This window comes from Natator depressus, chromosome 17 (genome assembly GCF_965152275.1).
Source record: "Natator depressus isolate rNatDep1 chromosome 17, rNatDep2.hap1, whole genome shotgun sequence".
NCBI lineage: Eukaryota > Metazoa > Chordata > Testudines > Cheloniidae > Natator > Natator depressus.
Window position 1 is genome coordinate 17,361,782 of NC_134250.1, and position 14,960 is coordinate 17,376,741.

The 14,960-nt window shown below is 43.0% G+C and overlaps 1 protein-coding gene across 2 annotated transcripts in view; it reads left to right on the forward strand.

The window, feature by feature from the left end:
* Nucleotides 1–14,960, forward strand: part of ATP2A3 (ATPase sarcoplasmic/endoplasmic reticulum Ca2+ transporting 3) — a 136,734-nt gene that overhangs the window by 78,191 nt on the left and 43,583 nt on the right. The window lies entirely within an intron of this gene.

Genomic DNA, 14,960 nt, shown 5'->3' on the forward strand with positions numbered 1-14,960 from the left:
TATTATTTTTGTATGGCTCTAGGGCTGCAGTTATATAGCTCACTCTTGCTCCTTGTGAACAAATGAGACACCTGTTTAAAGGTTTCAGAGTAGCAGCCGTGTTAGTCTGTATTAAAGGTGTGGCTTTTCAGAGGTTGTTTTATGGACTCTTCTTTCTTGGAGCTTTCCCCTGTGGTGGGGATCTACTTGAAATGAGAGCTCCTGGAAGTGCATGTATTTAGTCTGTTCTCTCCCATGCTTGTTTAACCAAGCTGGTAAGAGATTAGAAACTTAAGCTGAACTTCTTATATATTAAAACCAGGGAGTTAAACTGAGAATGGATCACAGAAATCCAGGGGTCAAGATAACATTAATGCAACCTGGTTCATCGGTGGTTTTTTGTTTTTTTAATGCATGTTTTATTGTTCGGTCAGCAATCCCATACAGCTGAGTTTGGCATCTAAATGTACTATAAACACACATAATTGGGTAAACACCGGGGGCACCACGGCTGAGTAATGTATCAATTTTATCTGGTATAAAAGGGAGTTATTTTCTGGGGAGCATCTTCCATTCCCCTGCACTGTGGGGCGTGGCTTTATTTGGATTGACAAGACTAGAATAGGACGGGAAAGACGGGATAATCCAAGCACTCCTCAGTTTCCCTATTAATCCTCATGTCTAAGAAAAGATTTTTTTCTTAGTACTGGCACTCAGATTTTATAGGAAAACCTTGGAAAATAACATTTCACCAGAGGGAAAAATAAACCTGCCCAGCATCTCTCCCCCAAACCTCCCAGCTTTAATACTTTGTTAGAACAGTCCAAAGTAGACAACATGTTGTAGCATGGCCATATACACTGTGAGCACTGACTGGTTAACCAGACATTATTAATGTTGGGAAAGTCTGAGATTTCTGCTCCTATAAATTATTGAAAATGAGAGAGCACTGGAGCTAGCCATTTAAAAAAAAAAGTGTCATTTCCATGCCTTGCTTAGAAAGAATGGACGGACGACACATACAACATCTTTATACACAACATCTTCCTATTATCCCTTCTGCAAAGCAGATATGTTGGAAGACCAGTGATTCTTCCCATCCCCTTCAACAGGCAGTCAGCTAAAGTAACATATGTGTGACATTCTGCCTACATATGTCAGTAGACATTCTGCCTCAGTTACATCTGGCAGGCTGTTCCTGTTCTGTGATGGTTCTTCTAGTTTCCTTAGTGATATGGCAGAGTGAGTGGCCCATGTTCATCTGCATAATGAATGCGTGGGAGTCTAAAGGCATTAAATGCCAAGTTGATGGTTCTGCGGACAGATATGGAAGCATCTCTTGCTGATCAACTAGCTACCATGTTGTGCAGGAGAGACTTTTATCTTTCCAGGAACCTGTTCACACAATGACAGCACTAAGATTGCTTTCCCAGCTGGTTTCTTTACCAGGCAGGCCACTGATTTCATTAAGTCTTTTCCTTTTTATTTTAGGACTCCCAAGATGAGCTGTGCAAATCGCAGTTCATTAAGGCTGCAGGGTTGCAAGCAGACTCCTTCATCTGGTTTTGGTCCATGTGCACACAAACATCCTGTGTTTGGACAAACCAGAAATTCAAAGGCACTCTCAACCAAAGCCACCCAGGTGTGTTTCTGGCTTTGAGTAAGAATGAGCCTGATTCACTACATTCAAGTGTGTTCAGATCTGGGATATCGATTCAAGCCCATCTCTGAATCAATGCCATGGGAACTTCTCTTGGCTTCCACCTAAAATCATAACTTGGTTCTGATGATGATGATGATGATTGATACAGTGCAGGGGTGGCCAAGCTTCAGAAGTTCAAGAGCTGCAAGACATGCACTCCCTGCCCCACAGGGTGGTGCCTACCCAGGCGCGGGGCTTCTGCCCAGAAGCCCCTAGCCCCACCACCCCACCGCAGGGCAGAAGCCCGAGCTGCTCTCCCCCCCCCTCCCCAGTCAGGTAGGTGGAGAATGGAGGGAGGCATGGGGGGCTCCGCAAGCTGCACTTTAACTATAAAAGAGCCCATGTGGCTCATGAGCCGTGGTTTGGCCACACCTGATGTAGTGGTAGCACCTAAAAACGTCATCCAGGTTTGGTCCCCATTGTGCTAGGTACTGTACAAACATATATAGTAAATATCAAAATGTCAGTCGTCTGCTCCTACTAAAGTCAGTGCAAGAGTCCCATTGATTTTAATTTTACAGGGTCAAACCATAAAAGACAAGACCGAACAGGGGTGTGAAACAAACAAGCCAAAGTGTGTGTGTGTCTGGGGGGGACAGGGACGGGGGGGGATGACAGAGCAGCAATAACAAGAATATTTAATACCTGCAATAATCACAGTTCTCTCAAAACTCAGCCCAAATTCTCAGCAAACCTATCTTGAGCTTATAACTTAAAATCAGTTGCCATATTAATTCACTCCTTTTTCAGTATCAATTTAATCAGTCAGCAGAATCGGGGATCTCTTGGATAACATTATTCCAGGCCCAATCAGTTTGAGGACACACAGAAATTTTGTTAATGTTTAATCTTCAGGAGTTCCCTGGTTAAATAAGGTGACTGCTTAATGGAAGGAATATGGATATTGTTCACAGATTTGCAGACTGTTAAAAGGGCAAATATTTATGCTGGGTGGTCATGACTGCTATTGAGCACTTACTTATCCTGTAGGTGTTCACTTCCTTAAACAGACCAGCTCTATCTTGAGTGGGAACTGTATAAAGCCTGTCAATATCCTGGACAAAGGTTAAGCGTTAATTTGAGCTTAGTTGGGGCATGCAGCCTTTTATTAGGAAGAACTGGGGACCTTGTGTCTTCTGTAATGGTCCAAAGAAAGCTATTGTCCAAAGGACTCTTTAAAACCTGTTTCAAGAGGTTTTACAAATAAGAGGACTCCTCTGCTAACCGAGATCTATGGCAAGAAACTGGATCCCTGTTTGCAAATCTTTCCAGGTCTGAAGGCTCTCTGCTTTTTCCCATCTCCCTCAGTTTTTTTTAACTCCTTCACTTGGGGCTGGATGGGAAAAAAACTTTGTGATTTGTTTTTGGATTTTTTCCCCCCTTTTATAACTTTGAAATCCAACAAGTTTGAAATCCAACCAGCGCTCTATGGGAAAATATGAAAAAAAAAATTTGTCTTACCATTTTTTGTTTAAAAATTCAGATTTTGGCAAAACTTAAAACAAACAAGCAAACCAAAGATAATATTCAATGCTTCTGTCATGTAACTCCCTGACTTTTCTTCCCCATAGTGTTACTGCACAAATGATTTATTTGCCCATCTTCTGAACGCATTGCTGGTAAAAGCCTTTGAAAATTTTCTCCACTTGAATCCCACCATTTGTGATACTCCAGGTCTACCTGAGGCCAAGTCCTGAAATTCTTATTCCTTTTTTACTCAGCCCTTACTCTGGGGTGGGGGACAAAACTACTTACTAATGCCAGTGCATAATTAAGGACTTCAGTATTTGGGTCTTGATCCATCAAAGCACTTAAGCACGGGCCTAACTAAAAGTGTGTGAAATGGCTTCAATCATGTGCATAATTTAAATCACATGTTTAAAGGTATGCACTTTAATGAGAGCTGAATGCTCAGTAGAGCTTTGCAACCAGCATGACGACTCCGGTCCTTCTTCGTGACATGAATTATATGCACTATACCAGCTTCTGATCTTTATCACTCTTGTTCTTTCACCACTAAGCTTTCTCTGCCATTGTTTGGTATGATAATTCCAGAACCTGGTGGTCATGGTAGCCTGGGAACCGGCTTTCTTGGTGAGTTCACAGATCCATTGGCTACTTTCAGTTTCATTCTTGAGAGTCTAGATAATTGCTGAGAGTGTCTCTTTTCTCAGCTTGATACATGCTGCTGTGGGTGTTTGTTGAAATTTTTACTTAATTTTTACAGGTTGTGCTCAGCACTGAGTAGCATATGGAGCTGCCTCACCTCTAAGTTTTGTCTTCATATGTTCTTTTGCTGTAGAGCAGTGGTTCTCAACCAGGGTCTGGGGCCCCCTGGGGGGCTGCGAGCAGGTTTCAGGGGGTCCATCAAGCAGGGCCAGTGTTAGACTTGTTGGGGCCGAGGGCAGAAAGCCGAAGCCCCACCACATGGGGCTGAAGTCTGGGGCCCTGAGCCCCGCCACCCGAAGCTGAAGCCAAACGTAGCTTCGTGGGGGCCCCTTTGGCATGGAGCCCCAGGCAATTGCCCTGCTTGCTACCCCCTAACGCCAGCTCTGGCTTTTAGAAAACCAGTTATTGTGGCACAGGTGGGCCATGGAGTTTTTATAGCATTGGGGGGGCTCAGAAAGAAAAAGGTTGAGAACCCCTGCTGTAGAGAGTTAGGGTACAACAACACGTTAGATTCAGAGATCTTAAGGCCATAAGGGACAAATATAATCCATCTGACCTGTATAATAAAGGCCATAGAAGTTCCCTAAGTGATTTGAGCATCTTCAACAGAAGTTATGTAATCTCCAAATAGACCCATTCAATCTCACTGTTCCTTGTTCTGAAGCAATTTAATTGGAGCTAGATAATTCATATTAATCCCTGCTCTCTACCCAGAGACTGAGCTAAAAGCTTTCTTGTGATCAGCAAAACACACATAGTTAATTCATTTACCTCTTTTTTTTTTTTTGTTCAGATCCAATCCTTGAGATTATTGTGATTTATTTCTGTCCCATAACTTCCTCTAGATAATCTTACCTTTTTCCTTAATGATAATTAATGAATGACATGCAGCAACCCCAGCTAGCTTTGCTGGCCTGAATTTCTTGCTTTTGCTTCAGGGCTTTCAGTTCAAGTCTAGGTAGTTGATTTTTACCAGCCTCTTATAATCCCTAATTCACCTTTGAAAACCAGTCTATTTAGGAACTGTACCATAATTTTAGAGCCCTCATTCAGCACAGCAAGGGGGGGAGGGATAGCTCAGTGCTTTGAGCATTGGCCTGCTAAACCCAGGGTTGTGAGTTCAATCCTTGAGGGGGCCATTTAGGGATCTGGTGCAAAAATTGGGGATTGGTCCTGCTTTAAGCAGGGGTTTGGACTAGATGACCTCCTGAGGTCCCTTCCAACCCTGATATTCTATGATGTGTGCAAGTCCCTCTCTAATCAGCAAAGCACTTAGTATGTGCTGAAATACCATTCACTTCTCTGAGGCCTATTTGTAATACAGTAGCGCCTAGAGGCTGTATTCAAGAGCAGAGTCCCCATTGTGATAAGCACTGTGCAAATGCATATAAAAAAGCAGACCCTGCCCCCAAAAGCTTACAATTTAAATAGACAGGTCAGACAATGGCTGGAAGGGTTAACAGGCACAGAGATGGGGAGCGGCTTTTCCAGAGTCACACAGCAGGTCACTGGTAGAGCTGAGAATAGCACCCAAGGTCTTGTGACTTGTGAAGTCCAGTGTCCAGTCCCCCTACGCCTGCATGAGGGAAGCCTGCACTGCAGTTGCCTGTATTTTAACTGTTCTGTGCACAGAGGACTCAGTCTTCCAATCAGTCAGCCCTGGACCTTTTTATAAGCATGACGCTAGCTTAATGAAAGGAACGAGCCAAAAAAATTCTGTCGGGATGAGTAGGGTCCTTATATGGAATATAGCTAAACCTTACCTCTCCCTAGTCCACAATGGTCAAAACAGTCTGAATACTAGCTCTAGTCCGTGTTGGCATTGAAACCAGACCTTGGGGGGAAGAATTTTAGAAGATTCCCACTGTCTGTCTGGGTTATTGTCTCTCCTGTATGGCTGCTTTGACAGGGGAGATGATATGGGAGGAAGCCATTATGTAATTATGTTAACTGCAAGCATTATTTAACATAGGGGGAGGGGGAGAGAAATGTTTTTACCTCTGTCCTCGCAGATTGCTTCCTTTTTATAGAAGAAGATTGCAGGATCTGTGTAATAAGTTAATAACTCTGAATTAAGCTCATCATGGAGCCTTTGAACAACAGTTATTGAAACTGACATTCAGCTCAAATTATAGTCTCTTAAAACTTGGCATATGGCACCCTTTTATGCTCCATTACTTAATACACCAGGAGGCCGAGACGCAGAGGATGACATTTGGAAGTTATGATCTGATGGGCACGTTTGGAAAGATAAGTACATGCCTCGTAACCCATTGAAACAACATTGGATGAGCTGAACTTCCTGAGGGGTCAAAGAATATGTTCTTATTTTAAAACCGACTGCCTGGCTTGTCCCTTCTAAATAAGGGCAATTGGCACTGGGTTAGGCAAACAGAATGCTGTTACATGACCTGATCCTGTTGAGATGCTCAGTGTCCTCCCAGCTTTTAATATTGGTGGGCGCCGAGAGAGCTCAACACCTTGTTGTTGGTGCTTTGCACTTGGCTGGACCAGTCCCATACCTCTGCCATTGCTGCGCTGATAGCCAGTTGTCAGCCTTCCTAGTAAGGGGGAGACATTGTGGAGAGCTCCATGTAGACTTTTACACAGATGGTGCACTGTGAATGCAGGAAGGGGAGAAGGGTGACTCTTAAACAGCTGAATAAGAGATGGGTGCAGTGGATTGCAACTATGTGAATCACCCATTGGATAGAGGAGACAGGTGAATTTGTGTTTCTGTGCCAGTCTGTTCTGCAAGCTGACTTCAAATCACTCCCAGTTTCTCTCCTTTAAATATCCTGGTTTTGGGATCTTTTGAATGAGTTGTTTCAGCAGTTCTGATGGACTCTGGCTAACATGCAAACGCTTAAATGAGTATCCTGGAAAATGCTGTAGGCAAAATGGCTTCCCTAGAGTCATGTGGTTTTTCCTTGAATACCCCTTTGTTAAGGCCAGTCTACAGGAGACTACAGTTCGATTCAGCAGCTTCTATCTAAAACCAACACAAGCTGCTTTTTATTGGATTCTCTTGCTCAGGGCTCCACCTCCTCCCCTTTTGGATCTATAGGACCTATGACCATTTTTCTGAGTTGCCGGGTTGAACCCAGCCCAAGTTGGTCATGACAGAGGGACTGGACAGACACTTGGGGATCTTGATCAGCTTCCCAATAAAGGTGAAAATGAAAGTTTAAATAGATGACTAGTAATGATAGGAGTGTTTTAAATCATAGCAGTTTATTACATTTTGGTACTTTGCACTTTTCTAGTGCATGTATCCATCTGAAGATCTAAAAGCAGTGTAAAAGGGTAGGTTCTTATCTGTATTTTGAAGATGGGCAAACAGGGGTAGAGAGAGGGAAAGTTATGTGCCCAAGCCCAATAAATCTCAATTACAGAACTGGGATGCAAACCCCGGTCTCCTGACTCTTAGTCCTATGACCCATAGTTCATATTTACTTTTATGCCATCAGACACTTGTCCACAGTTCGGGATCCCAGGAAGGTGTGAATAGTTTTTGTATTAATTCCAATTGTTTTTTCTTTCTTCTTGCAAAGTAAACATTTATCATTCGGAACCTTGTCACCGATATTGATGAGCCTGACATCCCATACCACTGTCCCATTTCAGCAGCATTTTTATGGATTTCTTTTCATGTAGGGCAGAAAATACTCACATTTAAATAAAACCTCCCAAAACTAACTGTCCTCATCTTGCCTCTCTCCTCTCAAATGAGCCTGCAGCAAAAGTGCCCAGCATTACTTGGAGGTAAGTATTTTTATGATCCAGTTGCTTTCCAAAATGTGTCGCGGTTAGTGCTGTTACCCCGGGGGAAGAAATGAGATTTGAGCTGCAGAAGGACCAGTACGCATACATGTGTGGGTTGCAAGTTCCTAGGTGGTTTGTTTTTTTTTAGATCTCTAATATTACATTTTTGACACAAATATGGCTTTAAAAAGGTTAAATGCAGAGGTACGCATTGGAGCGAGAACTTGATCTGGGGCCAAGTGAGTTTCCTTCTTTGTGTGACACAGGAGTTAGTGTGCACCCTCCAGCCTTATAAGGTAAACAGTGCAGCGGTTTATATAGAAGATTTGTTTGGCTGGCTCAGTTCCAGCAGCTTTTCACAGAAAGTGCCATTTAAACTGCTCGTGCAGATAAGTTTGGGTTTTTATACTAACGTTACCTATCCTGTTTATGGATTAACCTGCAGCTATTTCCTCTTCACTATTTACAGTTACTGCAAACATACCCCTCTAGTCCCTCAGGAAATACACCATAATGTAATACCGAAAACCTGCTAATACCTTTCAGATCCCACAGTCAAAGTCCCTCCCCCCACCTCCACCAACCCATATTGACTCAATGCCATTGTATTAGTCGCTGAGCACATTCTAGGGTAGGAAATTTAATGTAGCGCTTGGTTGCCGTGGGTTACAGAACACCATTTTAAAATAGGTTTAGATTAGAAAAATAAAGGGGTTGTGACCAATTTAAAAAAAAAGAGATATTTAGCGTTGTGAAAGTGTTAATTGTTCCACAACCTAGCGTGTTTGAGAAAGAAGACCCTCATACCAAGCAGGGAGCGAGAACTGGGTAGGAGGTTGAGTGTAGCTGCAAGCACCAGTTTGCAGACCAATAGCAAGTGCACCTGATGTCAACATATACAGCCCATAGGATGAGTTCAATACATGACACTCAGCTTTCAGAAGAGACCAGTAAGTTTTGGTGCCTTTTGGGGGGGGAGGGCACTCAACTTGAAGCACCTTAAAAAGGCGCCTAAGTTTCAGGTGAAGCTGAGCATCCACCCTCCAACAATCACACTTTAAGGTGGGCACCAAAAGCTTGAGGCACCCAAAATCAATAGTCATGTCTGAAAATTTCAGACATGCATACATACGTCTTGCCCTAAGTTCCTGTAGCTACTCTGTTTATCTGCCTAGGCATTTATATAGCTCTCCTCACTGTCATGTTTGAGCACTTACCACCTTAGATATAACTGGCCAGGCAGTGTTCTTGTGTTGTTCTAGATACGCCTCTGTCTGAGTTTTGCCAGTCGTAGGACACCCAAGTCGATCAGCCCTCTTAGCAAAGTCCTTATTGCACTGGTTCTTGAATACCATGCTAGGAGAGGCAGGCTACCTTCTGACTCGAGGAAGGACTAAAAAAATATTCTGCAGATGAGCAGACTTGGCTCTTTCACAATCTCATGGTCAATGGTTCTCTCAGATATCCTTCAGTGGTGCTGAGATACCATGACGATGAGACTAAGAACCAGAACAGATTCATAAGAACTTAAGAATGGCCACACTAGGTCAGACCAAAGGTCCATCTAGCCCAGTATCCTGTCTTCTGACAGTGGCCAATGCCAGGTGCTTCAGAGGGAATGAACAGAACAGGTAATCATCAAGTGATCCATCCCCTGTTGCCCATTCCCAACTTCTGGCAAACTGAGGCTAGGGACACCATCCCAGCCCATCCTGGCTAATAGCCATTGATGGACCTATCCTCCTTGAACGTATCTAGTTCTTTTTTGAACCCTGTTATAGTCTTGGCCTTCACAACATCCTCTGTCAGAGTTCCACAGGTTGACTGTATTGTGTGAAGAAATACTTCCTTTTGTTTGTTTTAAACCTGTTGCTTATTAATTTCATTTGGTGACCTCTAGTTCTTGTGTTATGAGAAGGAGTAAATAACACTTCCTTATTTACTTTCTCCACACCAGTCATTATTTTATAGACTTCTATCATATCCCCCCTTAGTCATCTCTTTTCCAAGTTGAAAAGTCCCAGTCTTATTAAACTCTCCTCATATGGAAGCAATTCCATATCCCATATCATTTTGGTTGCCCTTTTCTGAACCTTTTCCAATTCCAATATTTTTTTTTTGAGATGGGGTGATGACATCTGCACGCAGTATTCAAGATGGGGGTGTACCATTGATATATATGCAATATTATATTTTCTATCTTATCTATTCCTTTCCTAACGATTCCCAATGTTCTGTTAGCTTTTTTTGACTGCCGCCGCACATTGAGAAGATGTTTTCAGAGAACTATCCACAATGACTCCAAAATCTTTCTTGAGTGGTAACAGCTAATTTAGACCCCATCATTTCACATGTATAGTTGGAATTATGTTTTCCAGTGTGCATTCCATTGAATTTCAACTGCCATTTTGTTGCTCAGTCACCAGTTTTGTGAGATCCCTTTGTAACTCTTTGCAGTCTGCTTTGGACTTAATTATCTTCAGTAGTTTTGTATCATCTGCAAATTTTGCCACCTCACTGTTTCAGATCATTTATGAATATGTTGAACAATATTGGTCCCAGTAGAGACCCCAGGGAACACACTATTTACCCCTCTCCATGCTGAAAACTGACCATTTATTTTTACCCTTTGTTTCCTACTTTTTAACCAGTTACTGATCCATGAGAGGACCTTCCCTCTTATCCCATGATACCTTACTTTGCTTAAGAGCCTTTGGTGAGGGACCTTGTCAAAGGCTTTCTGAAAATCTAAGTAAACTATATCCACGGGATCTGCCTTGTCCATGTGCTTGTTGACCCCCTCAAAGAATACTAGTAGATTGAGGCATGATTTCCCTTTACAAAACCCATATTGACTCTTCCCCAACAAATCACGTTCATCTATGTGTTTGATAATTCTGTTCTTTACTATAATTTCAACCAATTTGCCCAGTACTGACGTTAGGTTTATCAGCCTGTAATTGCCAGGATTGCCTCTGGAGCCTTTTTTAAAAATTGGTGTCACATTAGCAATCCTCAAGTCATCTGGTACAGAAGCTGATTTAAATGATAGGTTACAAACTACAGTTAGTAGTTCTGCAATTTCACATTTGAGTTTCTTCAGAACTCTTGGGAGAATACCATCTAGTCCTGCTGACTTACTATTCAATTAATCAATTTGTTTCAAAACCTCCTCTGACACCTCAATCCTGGGATAGTTCCTCAGATTTGTCACCTAAAAAGAATGGCTCAGGTTTGGGAATCTCCCTCACATCCTCAGCCATGAACACTGATGCAAAGAATTCATTTAGTTTCTCTGCAATGGCCTTATTGTCCTTGAGTGCTCCTTTAGCATCTCGATCGTCCAGTGGCCCTACTGGTTGTTTAGCAGGTTTCCTGCTTCTGATGTACTTAAAAAAAAATTTGCTGTTACTTTTTGTGTCTTTGGCTAGCTGTTCTTCAAATTCTTTTTTGGCCTTCCTAGTTATATCTTTACACTTCACTTTCCAGAGTTTATGCTCCTTTCTATTTTCCTCAATAGGATTTAACTTCCACTTTTTAAAGGAGGCCTTTTTACCTCTAACTGCTGCTTTTACTTTCTTGTTTAGCTATGGTGGCACTTTTTTGGTCTGTTACTATGTTTTAATTTGGGGTATACATTTAAATTGAGACTCTATTATGGTGTCTTCAAAAAGTTTCCATGCAGCTTGTAGGGATTTCACTTTTGGCATTGTGCCTTTTAATTTCTGCTTCACTAACTTCCTCATTTTTGCGTAGTTTCCCTTTCTGAAATTAAATGCTACCATGGTGGGCTGCTTTGGTGTTTTTCACCCCACAGAGATGTTAAATTTTATTATGTTATGGTCACTATTACCAAGGAGTTCATCTATATTCACCTCTTGGACCAGATCCTGTGCTCCACGTAACACTAAATCAAGAAATGGCCTCTCCTTTTGTGGGTTCCAGAACTACCTGCTCCAAGAAGCAATAATTTAAGGTATCAAGAAACTGTATTTCTGCATCCCATCCTGAGGTGACATGTACCCAGTCAATATGGGAATAGTTGAAATACCCCGTTATTATTGAGTTTTTTATTTTTATAGCCTCTCTAATCTCCCTGACCATTTCACAGTCACTATCACCATCTTGGTCAAGTTATCGTCAAGAGCAACCCCAAAAAAGAGAGGGGGAAGATCTGATGAGCAATATGAAACATTTTGTAGCTTGTGGCTATTTAGTGGGATAGGGGCACTGAAGGTATTTCTCCTCTTTGCATTGTAGGAACCTTCAGAAAGTCCATTTTAATTATTTGCTAGTTTAAAGGTTTAAAATCAACCCCCATGCCTGGGTGCCGTACTCTGTTTGAAACCAATACACAGTTCACAGAAACTGAAAATACTCCTCACATGCTGCAGAGGTGGCTCTCGTTATTTAGTGTGGAAGTGCTGACACTGTACACTGGGCGGTCCACCTAACTATTCACATGCTTGTATGTCTCCCATCACTGCATTATCCAAGCACCTCAGAAAGCATATCCTTACAGCATCCCTGTGAGGTAGGGAAATATTCTTACTGTCTGTAAGATGTGTGGGGAAATGAAGGCACAAATAGATTAAATGACTTACCTAAGGTCACAGAACAAATCTGTGGCAGAGCAAAGAATTAAAACTGGGTTTCCTGGCTAGCAACCTAACTGAGCCATTCTTCCTGTCTACCAGCCAGCAACTGAACCCAGATCCACCTGAGTACCAGCCAAGTATCTTAGCCACAAGACCATATTTTCTTGTCAATGAATACATGGTCCTTGCCTCAAGAAGTTTACAATCTGACAAGCCAGGAGCTCAATGGGAGACCAGGCTGATGATGATAACTTAGGTTTTTTGAACTAAAACAATAGGCACTGTATCAATAGGCATTGTATCAATGTGGGTTGATGAACCCTCCTGGGAGAAGTGGATTTTTCAGGAGGGATGTAAAAGGGAAGAATGGGAGCTGGCCCCTTGGGGTGGGGAGGTCATTGCTTAAATGGGTAAATGGAATCCTGGCTTGGGAGAATGTGAAGTTGAATCTTGCCTTCCTTGCCCACCCAAATGGTCCCACAGAAGCCAGTCAAATTAGCCACGTACTAAGGCAAGCAGAATACAGCCCTACTCATTCAGTGCTGTTTGCATATGTTCTGGGGGAAGCACATACTGGATAAAAAGCCTTTGTATGTGTGTATGTTCAGTGCAGCATTGAGCTATGACCATGGCTCAACATTCCCTACCCCAGAACATTAAGCCCACAGGGTCATTATTCCTTTCCATCATTAGCTGCTGAAAGGTTTCACAAGTTGTTTTTTCAACCCATGTGCAAATGATCATTTGATGGCTTTCTCCATTTATCAACACCCTCCCGCACGTGCTCGGGGAGATCTGGAACATAAACCAGGCTTAGCCAGTGCTGACAGGCAGTCTACACAGAATGAAATCCAAGAGGAAGTAGCCTGGGATTTGTGGGAGAGAATGAGGGGTACATATGCCAAGTTTATAAACACTGGCCTGTTGATGTTTGCCTTTGCTTCCTGATTTTTGAAGAACTCTTTGGTTTCTACAGGGGCTAGAAACACTTCAGTGACTAAGCTAAGAGTCTTGTAGGACAGGGGACTGAAACAGGACAGCTTAGGAACGATGTTGGCTGCTGCCTCTCTGAACAGGCCTGGTCTATTTTGGGGCAAGGGCGGTTGGGAAACTCAGGAGAGCATCACAGCTTGCTGCATGACGCAGGAAGGTTTGCACTAGGATTAATGCCATTGTAAAGCAGTAGAAAGCTGCAGATGGTTTCTTCGGATGAGTAAAGCTACCATGGTGGAGTAGGAAGGGGGTTGTGCTTATGTAATAAGCGAATATCTGTCACGTGTAGGAGCCCAGAGGCCAATTGCTAGGCTGTGGAGTTCCTTTCTTCTGGGGGAGCAAACTGAGGCCAGCCCCTGGTTATGATGCAGAACTCTGTCCCTATGGGCAGATGTTGCACTAACCGCTAAGCTGTGAATGCCTCGGGTCACTGTCTCCCCTCATCTGTTCATGAGCAAGTGGCTTAAAAATGTGGGGAAGGAGAAATTGTACTGTAACGTTGATGAGCTTTTAAAGTTCATCTAACAGCTGCTAGATGTCAGGGTTATGCCTTAGCTAGGTGAGCAACCAGCTGGGACAGAAGTGAAAACGAGCTGGGTGTTATGTAGGGTTAATCCTTACTGGATGCTAGTTCACTTGTCAAAACGACGGTACCAGACTATTGGACTTGACTGGTGATGTCCCTGAATGGATGGTTAAGCAGGATAAGGTGTACTGGGGAAGTCTGTATGCAACTTTTATCCCATTGTGCTATACCCAGGCTGTACCACCAGTGACAATTCCCTCAATTCCCCCTAACCAGTTAGTGCGTGGGTGGGCAAATGTGCTGTTAAAGTGTTTCCACCTTGCCCAAGGCTGGACTTTTCCTGTTCTCTTTTGCTGATAATGTGTTAAGGTTACTGAGCCATAAAGTTGCTATTTTGAGCCCGGAGCTCTTGGGTTACTCATTTATTCAGCTTAACGCCTCGGAATAATGTGTCACAGAAAGCAAATAGCCTGATTGATGGAGAGGAACCAAAGATGAACTGTAAATACAGGTCCCTGTTTAGGAAGTCAGTCAGTCAGTTACCATCCTTTGGCACATTAGGGTACTCAGACAAAAAAGTCAATAGTGGAAGCAACGGATGTTATTCCAACCTCTCTCTAATGTACCCATACATAACAGGTATTGTGAAATCCAGCTAAACTGTGCCTGTGCAGGAAATAAAATGTAGGTCTTCCCACTCAAGAGTCCTGAGCCTCATGTAAACTGGTGGAATTGCCCTGGGGAAAAATCAGTGGTAGCTAACAAGGTCTGTTCCTCAAAGGACAGTGTTTCTAGCAAAATCAAATCATTTAAATGAGCAGAAAATTAATGAAAACTCCCCAGACTGGGCTTCAGACCATTCCTGTCACCCTGGGATTGGTGCTCTGCCTGCTCAGAGCCATCCTGATCCCAGTCTCTCAGGCAGCAGCCACTCTGGTGGACCTTTCTCCTTCCACCTGAAAGAGAGCCCAGCTTGACGCTTGAATCCCAGGATGAGTTTGCAGGGCTGGCAGCAATGTTCTAAACGCACTCATTCATGGTTAATAAGGAAACAACGTTGCTATAATCATGGAAGCTCCTCTGTGCTATTAGCCACTAACTTCTGAGAGCAGAACTGTGCGTTAAGGGCTGCTCCTGCAAGCTCTGGGTGTGCAGAAATCCCAGTTAAATCAATAGGTGTGTAGATTTGGGTCCTGATAGAGCTGATTTTGGGGCATTGAACCTGAAC